Source organism: Leptodactylus fuscus, chromosome 2, assembly GCF_031893055.1.
Source record: "Leptodactylus fuscus isolate aLepFus1 chromosome 2, aLepFus1.hap2, whole genome shotgun sequence".
Classification (NCBI taxonomy): Eukaryota; Metazoa; Chordata; class Amphibia; order Anura; family Leptodactylidae; genus Leptodactylus; species Leptodactylus fuscus.
The window spans coordinates 31339222-31348570 of record NC_134266.1 but is presented as its reverse complement, the minus strand read 5'-3'; the positions used below and the strand labels follow the sequence as shown (position 1 = coordinate 31348570).

At 45.6% G+C, this 9349-nt stretch overlaps 1 protein-coding gene across 2 annotated transcripts in view; it reads right to left on the bottom strand.

Moving 5' to 3' along the window:
• Positions 1 to 9349, bottom strand: part of EPHA3 (EPH receptor A3) — a 334850-nt gene that overhangs the window by 190796 nt on the left and 134705 nt on the right. The gene's annotated exons all lie outside the window — the stretch shown is intronic.

Genomic DNA, 9349 nt, shown 5'->3' with positions numbered 1-9349 from the left:
CCATTCTGAATTTTTTCCCTGCTTCCCAGTACATTATATAGAATAATTAATGGTGGCATCATGAAGAAAAATTTGTCCCAGGAAAAATTAAGACCTCATATGGCTCTGGAAGCAGAGAAATAAAAAAGTTATGGGGTTTAGAAGGAGGGGAGTCAAAAACGAAAATCAAAAAATCCCATCGGCGGGAAAGGGTTAACTTCAAATACCTCTGTCCCAAAGTCACTATGTAAAGTTTCTCACAACACCGTATATATAGCAGCTCTAATACAAAGTAACTTCAACACAAAAGTCTCACGTATTCTCTGAATTGCAAAAACAAGATACAAAGTTACATTTCATATCCCATACCTTATACACAGTATGAAAACCTTACCCCCGCCTGTATATACCCACTTCTACAATCACCGCAGACGAAGTCGCGGGTACCAGCTAGTCACTATATAATAAATTATAGACTTATATGCTGCGTTTCAATTTGTTGCCACTTTCAGGAATCTTTGCTGCTAGCAAGGAATAGACAATTTAGTCCTCATTCACACGGGGCACGGGACCACGTATTTTGGTCTTGATTCTGATGCCACGACAGTCGCGGCTTCCCGCTCCGGAGTAGGCCCAAATGAATGGGCCTGGTCCGCAGGGTGCTGTCGCGAGGCAGACGCCGGGAATACGGAATCTGCCTGAAGCAAGGACAGCTCATCTCTTTTCCCGTGAGCTGGAACATACCACTCACGGAACAAAGCTAGCTGTCTACATAGATCTCTATTGTGAGGGGGCGGATTCTGAGGTGGATTCGGCGTCAGAATCCACTCCATCTTGCCCCGTATGAACGTGCACTTAAGATCCTATTCCGCAACATTGTTCATTTGTAGAGATGAGCGAACACTAAAATGTTCGAGGTTCGAAATTCGATTCGAACAGCCGCTCACTGTTCGAGTGTTCGAATGGGTTTCGAACCCCATTATAGTCTATGGGGAACATAAACTCGTTAAGGGGGAAACCCAAATTCGTGTCTGGAGGGTCACCAAGTCCACTATGACACCCCAGGAAATGATACCAACACCCTGGAATGACACTGGGACAGCAGGGGAAGCATGTCTGGGGGCATAAAAGTCACTTTATTTCATGGAAATCCCTGTCAGTTTGCGATTTTCGCAAGCTAACTTTTCCCCATAGAAATGCATTGGCCAGTGCTGATTGGCCAGAATACGGAACTCGACCAATCAGCGCTGGCTCTGCTGGAGGAGGCGGAGTCTAAGATCGCTCCACACCAGTCTCCATTCAGGTCCGACCTTAGACTCCGCCTCCTCCGGCAGAGCCAGCGCTGATTGGCCGAAGGCTGGCCAATGCATTCCTATGCGAATGCAGAGACTTAGCAGTGCTGAGTCAGTTTTGCTCAACTACACATCTGATGCACACTCGGCACTGCTACATCAGATGTAGCAATCTGATGTAGCAGAGCCGAGGGTGCACTAGAACCCCTGTGCAAACTCAGTTCACGCTAATAGAATGCATTGGCCAGTTCTGATTGGCCAATGCATTCTATTAGCCCGATGAAGTAGAGCTGAATGTGTGTGCTAAGCACACACATTCAGCACTGCTTCATCACGCCAATACAATGCATTAGCCAGTGCTGATTGGCCAGAGTACGGAATTCGGCCAATCAGCGCTGGCTCTGCTGGAGGAGGCGGAGTCTAAGGTCGGACCTGAATGGAGACTGGTGTGGAGCGATCTTAGACTCCGCCTCCTCCAGCAGAGCCAGCGCTGATTGGCCGAATTCCGTACTCTGGCCAATGAGCGCTGGCCAATGCATTCTATTAGCCCGATGAAGTAGAGCTGAATGTGTGTGCTAAGCACACACATTCAGCTCTACTTCATCGGGCTAATAGAATGCATTGGCCAATCAGCGCTGGCCAATGCATTCTATTAGCTTGATGAAGCAGAGTGTGCACAAGGGTTCAAGCGCACCCTCGGCTCTGATGTAGCAGAGCCGAGGGTGCACAAGGGTTCAAGTGCACCCTCGGCTCTGCTACATCAGAGCCGAGGGTGCGCTTGAACCCTTGTGCACACTCTGCTTCATCAAGCTAATAGAATGCATTGGCCAGCACTGATTGGCCAGAGTACGGAATTCGGCCAATCAGCGCTGGCCAATGCATCCCTATGGGAAAAAGTTTATCTCACAAAAATCATAATTACACACCCGATAGAGCCCCAAAAAGTTATTTTTAATAACATTCCCCCCTAAATAAAGGTTATCCCTAGCTATCCCTGCCTGTACAGCTATCCCTGTCTCATAGTCACAAAGTTCACATTCTCATATGACCCGGATTTGAAATCCACTATTCGTCTAAAATGGAGGTCACCTGATTTCGGCAGCCAATGACTTTTTCCAATTTTTTTCAATGCCCCCGGTGTCGTAGTTCCTGTCCCACCTCCCCTGCGCTGTTATTGGTGCAAAAAAGGCGCCAGGGAAGGTGGGAGGGGAATCGAATTTTGGCGCACTTTACCACGCGGTGTTCGATTCGATTCGAACATGGCGAACACCCTGATATCCGATCGAACATGTGTTCGATAGAACACTGTTCGCTCATCTCTATTCATTTGTGTCATTGTCCTCTGTCATATTCCTAAACCAACAGTGACCGACCCCATTGATGGTAATGGGGTCTCTTGGGATGCCATCATGGTGTTTGTCATTTTACTAGACAAAGTAATGTTGACTATTTCACCCGACAGACGCATTTGCCAACCTAAACATGGACAGATTCTTACAAAGCTGAAACTTCACAAAGCACTGGGTATTGTACAACTATATGGAGCTTATAGGGAACCTGTTAGGGTCGATTTGGGACATTAAACCACCCGCAGGTCCTTATGGATCAAGGTTCTTATGGTCTGCACCTATATTAAAAGAAAAAATAAATGTATACTTTATACTAGATCTGTGTAGGACTTATGTCAGGGGCTCCCAGAGCCTGCACAGTGGTTCAGTGGAGTCATGCTTCATTGCGCATGTGCCTCAGGTCTGGCGCATGTGCAGTGAAATTAAGGTGTACAGTCCCCAAATTCAACCAACAACTGCGCGGGCGCTGGGAGTTAGACACCAGGTAATTATAAAGGTTTTTGTTGAACGTAGAGGCGGACAGGTTTATAACAAAGTTATTTGGGACGCTAAACCCCATGTCCATATAGACCTGTGGATAGTTAAGGGGGCGCTCACACTACCCTTGGTGTCCTATTGTCCATACAAGATTTTAGCAATGGACACTAACTGGTCTGTTTGTAATTTTCATTCATTTCAATGGGATTTTATCTTGTGTCCTTTGGTGTCTGTTTACAACCATGTCTGTTCTTCAAGTGGACAAAAAAATCCTACTTGGATGACTTTTCTGTCCATTTGAAAAAACAGACAAGTTTTTTAACATTGAAGTCTATGAGCGACAGACTTGCCTTAGTGTCCCATATCCCTGACAGGTTCTCTTCTCTGCACTGATACATAGTAGTTCGCCATCATGACAACAGAGATATGTTCATGTATTTCACTCCCAGGCTTCTAATTTTACACTGATGACATTTGTCGGAGTTGGCTGTTGTTGTTTTTAGTTATTATGTTAATTACTGTTACTACTTCATTTAGCAAATACAACAAATGAATAATATTTTGCAGGAAGGCGGCCATCTTGGATACATTTAAAACAATAAAGAATTGTATAAATAGAAATTACTTTATTATTATTATTATTATTATTATTATTATTATTATTATTATTATTATTATTATTACAAGTTTTTAGTTATTTTATTTTTTTTAATTATTATTATTTTATTATTTCTGTCAGCAAATCCATCAAATGAATAATATTTTACAGGAAGATGGACATCTTGGATCTGTTCAAAATAACAGAGAATTGCGTCAGGGTTTATTTCTACCCTTGCACCCTTATTCACCCCCTTCTACCTTCCTATTAGTCGACCTTCGCCTGATGTTCCCTTTGTACCCCTTCTTTACCCTCCTTCCCCAACTCCCAACCCCAAATTCCCAAATTGAGTTTGGATTTATACTTTTTGTGTTATCTGTGAAAACTAAAAAGCTTTAGTGAAAAAAAGTAGAGAATTCCAAAATAAAAATAATAATTTTATTACTATAATAATTATTACTATGAATTATTATTATTTTAGTTATTATTATAGCTATTATCATAAGATAAGATAAGATAAGATAATCCTTTAATAGTTCCACAGTGGGGAAATTTCAGCATGTTACAGCAGCATAGTAATACAGATACAGGATAATACACAGTAATATATTACAGACGTAGGCACACATATGCTGAGAAGAGAAGATATACTAGGAGTCCATAGCAGCTAAGGAACAGAAGAGAAAGAAGGAAGACTTCATAATCATTTAGTTTTCTGTGCGGAGTGATCTTCGCTTGGACTGATGTAGATTATACAGCCTGGTTGCGGTTAGAAGGAAGGACTTGCGATAGCGCTCCTTCTCACACTTGGGGTGAAGCAGACGGTCACTTACAGTGCTGCCAAGTGCCATCAAGGTCTCATACATGGGGAGGGATTTGTTCGCCCACGTGGAGGTCACCACAGACAGTATCCTTCTGTCACCCACCACCTGTACTGGGTCCAAGGGGCTCCCCAGGACAGAGCTGGCCCTTCTGATCAGCCTGTTATTAGTATTATTTCAATTATTATTATTATTATTATTATTATTATGTCGATTAATATTGTTATTACTATTACTAATATTGTTATTATTATTTTCATCTTTATTTTAGCTATTTTTTTTTCATTCTTACTTCCATTAGCAAATGCAGCAAATCAATAATATTTTGCGGGACTGCTAGGAATCCCGGATTATCGCTGAGCCTGTATACTTTTTGTCTGTAATGATGGCAGGTAATAGATATCTTCGCTATTTCTTCTGATTTATCCCCTTTATTACATTGCTGTTTATTGATTTGCTGCACTTTTAGCTTCGGTCCTTCTATTCCAGCCATTACAGGGACCTGTAGGGATTTCGCTCTCCCTGACTCATTCTCCGAGCTCCTTATGGTTATTCCAGAGTATATAAGGATACTTTACACTTCGGAGGTCACAGTGAAGTCTGCCCTATCTCCATCCTATGGAGGTATATGGAGTAAATTAAGTCTTTGTCACGGAGGGGAGAAGGAAAAAAAAAATCTGTAACAAGAAACTTGAAAGGAAGGAAGTGCAAGAGGAAATTAAGTCAAAATTTCCAGCTTTAAAAATTTTAATAAAAAAGAGACCATTAGCAATATGTTCGGAAGTCGCAGCCGATTGTTTATGATCGCCATTTCCTGTTAGCGAGATTAAATGCAATAAATCAACAAATTACTATTTGTGTCGCGCGTATTAACAACTGCTGTAATGAAATGCATGTTTAGTAACTTATTTAATTGCACCTCAAGATGGCCCAAGTCTCGTAAAAAACCTGGTGCTCTATATGAAGTACGGAATTAGCAGAGCTGGATTCGCCATCCGCACAATATCATCATATGCTATCTGCATTAACTTACTGTAACTCAGAAAATGGGAGTCCAAAGAGTTAAATGTCAAATTCAGCTCTGCTACATCTGCTAAGGCACGTTCCCCTTCAGGCAGAGGAGCAGTTGTTATTTTAGCTATGAACGCCACCTTTGCAGATCACACCTCAGTCACTAAGACCTGCCATAGTCGGTGGCTAGGAAGAATCTCAGGGGGCGCAAAGCTGTCAATCAACACTATTTCTATTAGGCAAGACCCAAAAAAGTCACGCCATGAAAAACACCCCAGTGATTGGCAGACGTGGGTCACCCCCTGAACTGCTTACATATACAAGGAGAGAGCATGACAAAGATTGCTGATGTATTGGCATCTCTACACTTGTAAAAACATTTACTGAGCAACATGGCTGTTATCCCGTATACCCCAGTGTAAGGATTAGAGATGAGCGAACAGTGTTCTATCGAACACATGTTCGATCGGATATCAGGGTGTTCGCCATGTTCGAATCGAATCGAACACCACGTGGTAAAGTGCGCCAAAATTCGATTCCCCTCCCACCTTCCCTGGCGCCTTTTTTGCACCAATAACAGCGCAGGGGAGGTGGGACAGGAACTACGACACTGGGGGCATTGAAAAAAATTGGAAAAAGTCATTGGCTGCCGAAATCAGGTGACCTCCATTTTAGACGAATAGTGGATTTCAAATCCGGGTCATATGAGAATGTGAACTTTGTGACTATGAGACAGGGATAGCTGTACAGGCAGGGATAGCTAGGGATAACCTTTATTTAGGGGGGAATGTTATTAAAAATAACTTTTTGGGGCTCTATCGGGTGTGTAATTGTGATTTTTGTGAGATAAACTTTTTCCCATAGGGATGCATTGGCCAGCGCTGATTGGCCGAATTCCGTACTCTGGCCAATCAGTGCTGGCCAATGCATTCTATTAGCTTGATGAAGCAGAGTGTGCACAAGGGTTCAAGCGCACCCTCGGCTCTGATGTAGCAGAGCCGAGGCTGCACAAGGGTTCAAGCGCACCCTCGGCTCTGATGTAGGAGAGCCGAGGGTGCACTTGAACCCTTGTGCACCCTCAGCTCTGCTACATCAGAGCCGAGGGTGCGCTTGAACCCTTGTGCACACTCTGCTTCATCAAGCTAATAGAATGCATTGGCCAGCGCTGATTGGCCAATGTATTCTATTAGCCTGATGAAGTAGAGTTGAATGTGTGTGCTAAGCACACACATTCAGCTCTACTTCATCGGGCTAATAGAATGCATTGGCCAGCGCTGATTGGCCAGAGTACGGAACTCGACCAATCAGCGCTGGCTCTGCTGGAGGAGGCGGAGTCTAAGATCGCTCCACACCAGTCTCCATTCAGGTCCGACCTTAGACTCCGCCTCCTCCGGCAGAGCCAGCGCTGATTGGCCGAAGGCTGGCCAATGCATTCCTATGCGAATGCAGAGACTTAGCAGTGCTGAGTCAGTTTTGCTCAACTACACATCTGATGCACACTCGGCACTGCTACATCAGATGTAGCAATCTGATGTAGCAGAGCCGAGGGTGCACTAGAACCCCTGTGCAAACTCAGTTCACGCTAATAGAATGCATTGGCCAGCGCTGATTGGCCAATGCATTCTATTAGCCCGATGAAGTAGAGCTGAATGTGTGTGCTAAGCACACACATTCAGCACTGCTTCATCACGCCAATACAATGCATTAGCCAGTGCTGATTGGCCAGAGTACGGAATTCGGCCAATCAGCGCTGGCTCTGCTGGAGGAGGCGGAGTCTAAGGTCGGACCTGAATGGAGACTGGTGTGGAGCAATCTTAGACTCCGCCTCCTCCAGCAGAGCCAGCGCTGATTGGTCGAGTTCCGTACTCTGGCCAATCAGCGCTGGCCAATGCATTCTATTAGCCCGATGAAGTAGAGCTGAATGTGTGTGCTTAGCACACACATTCAGCTCTACTTCATCAGGCTAATAGAATACATTGGCCAATCAGCGCTGGCCAATGCATTCTATTAGCTTGATGAAGCAGAGTGTGCACAAGGGTTCAAGCGCACCCTCGGCTCTGATGTAGCAGAGCCGAGGCTGCACAAGGGTTCAAGTGCACCCTCGGCTCTCCTACATCAGAGCCGAGGGTGCGCTTGAACCCTTGTGCAGCCTCGGCTCTGCTACATCAGAGCCGAGGGTGCGCTTGAACCCTTGTGCACACTCTGCTTCATCAAGCTAATAGAATGCATTGGCCAGCACTGATTGGCCAGAGTACGGAATTCGGCCAATCAGCGCTGGCCAATGCATTCTATTAGCCCGATGAAGTAGAGCTGAATGTGTGTGCTAAGCACACACATTCAGCACTGCTTCATCACGCCAATACAATGCATTAGCCAGTGCTGATTGGCCAGAGTACGGAATTCGGCCAATCAGCGCTGGCTCTGCTGGAGGAGGCGGAGTCTAAGATCGCTCCACACCAGTCTCCATTCAGGTCCGACCTTAGACTCCGCCTCCTCCAGCAGAGCCAGCGCTGATTGGCCGAATTCCGTACTCTGGCCAATCAGCACTGGCTAATGCATTGTATTGGCTTGATGAAGCAGTGCTGAATGTGTGTGCTTAGCACACACATTCAGCTCTACTTCATCGGGCTAATAGAATGCATTGGCCAGCGCTGATTGGCCGAATTCCGTACTCTGGCCAATCAGCACTGGCTAATGCATTGTATTGGCTTGATGAAGCAGTGCTGAATGTGTGTGCTTAGCACACACATTCAGCTCTACTTCATCGGGCTAATAGAATGCATTGGCCAATCAGCGCTGGCCAATGCATTCTATTAGCGTGAACTGAGTTTGCACAGGGGTTCTAGTGCACCCTCGGCTCTGCTACATCAGATTGCTACATCTGATGTAGCAGTGCCGAGTGTGCATCAGATGTGTAGTTGAGCAAAACTGACTCAGCACTACTAAGTCTGCATTCGCATAGGAATGCATTGGCCAGCCTTCGGCCAATCAGCGCTGGCTCTGCCGGAGGAGGCGGAGTCTAAGGTCGGACCTGAATGGAGACTGGTGTGGAGCGACCTTAGACTCCGCCTCCTCCAGCAGAGCCAGCGCTGATTGGCCGAATTCCGTACTCTGGCCAATCAGCACTGGCTAATGCATTGTATTGGCTTGATGAAGCAGTGCTGAATGTGTGTGCTTAGCACACACATTCAGCTCTACTTCATCGGGCTAATAGAATGCATTGGCCAATCAGCGCTGGCCAATGCATTCTATTAGCGTGAACTGAGTTTGCACAGGGGTTCTAGTGCACCCTCGGCTCTGCTACATCAGATTGCTACATCTGATGTAGCAGTGCCGAGTGTGCATCAGATGTGTAGTTGAGCAAAACTGACTCAGCACTGCTAAGTCTGCATTCGCATAGGAATGCATTGGCCAGCCTTCGGCCAATCAGCGCTGGCTCTGCCGGAGGAGGCGGAGTCTAAGGTCGGACCTGAATGGAGACTGGTGTGGAGCGATCTTAGACTCCGCCTCCTCCAGCAGAGCCAGCGCTGATTGGTCGAGTTCCGTACTCTGGCCAATCAGCACTGGCCAATGCATTTCTATGGGGAAAAGTTAGCTTGCGAAAATCGCAAACTGACAGGGATTTCCATGAAATAAAGTGACTTTTATGCCCCCAGACATGCTTCCCCTGCTGTCCCAGTGTCATTCCAGGGTGTTGGTATCATTTCCTGGGGTGTCATAGTGGACTTGGTGACCCTCCAGACACGAATTTGGGTTTCCCCCTTAACGAGTTTATGTTCCCCATAGACTATAATGGGGTTCGAAACCCATTCGAACACTCGA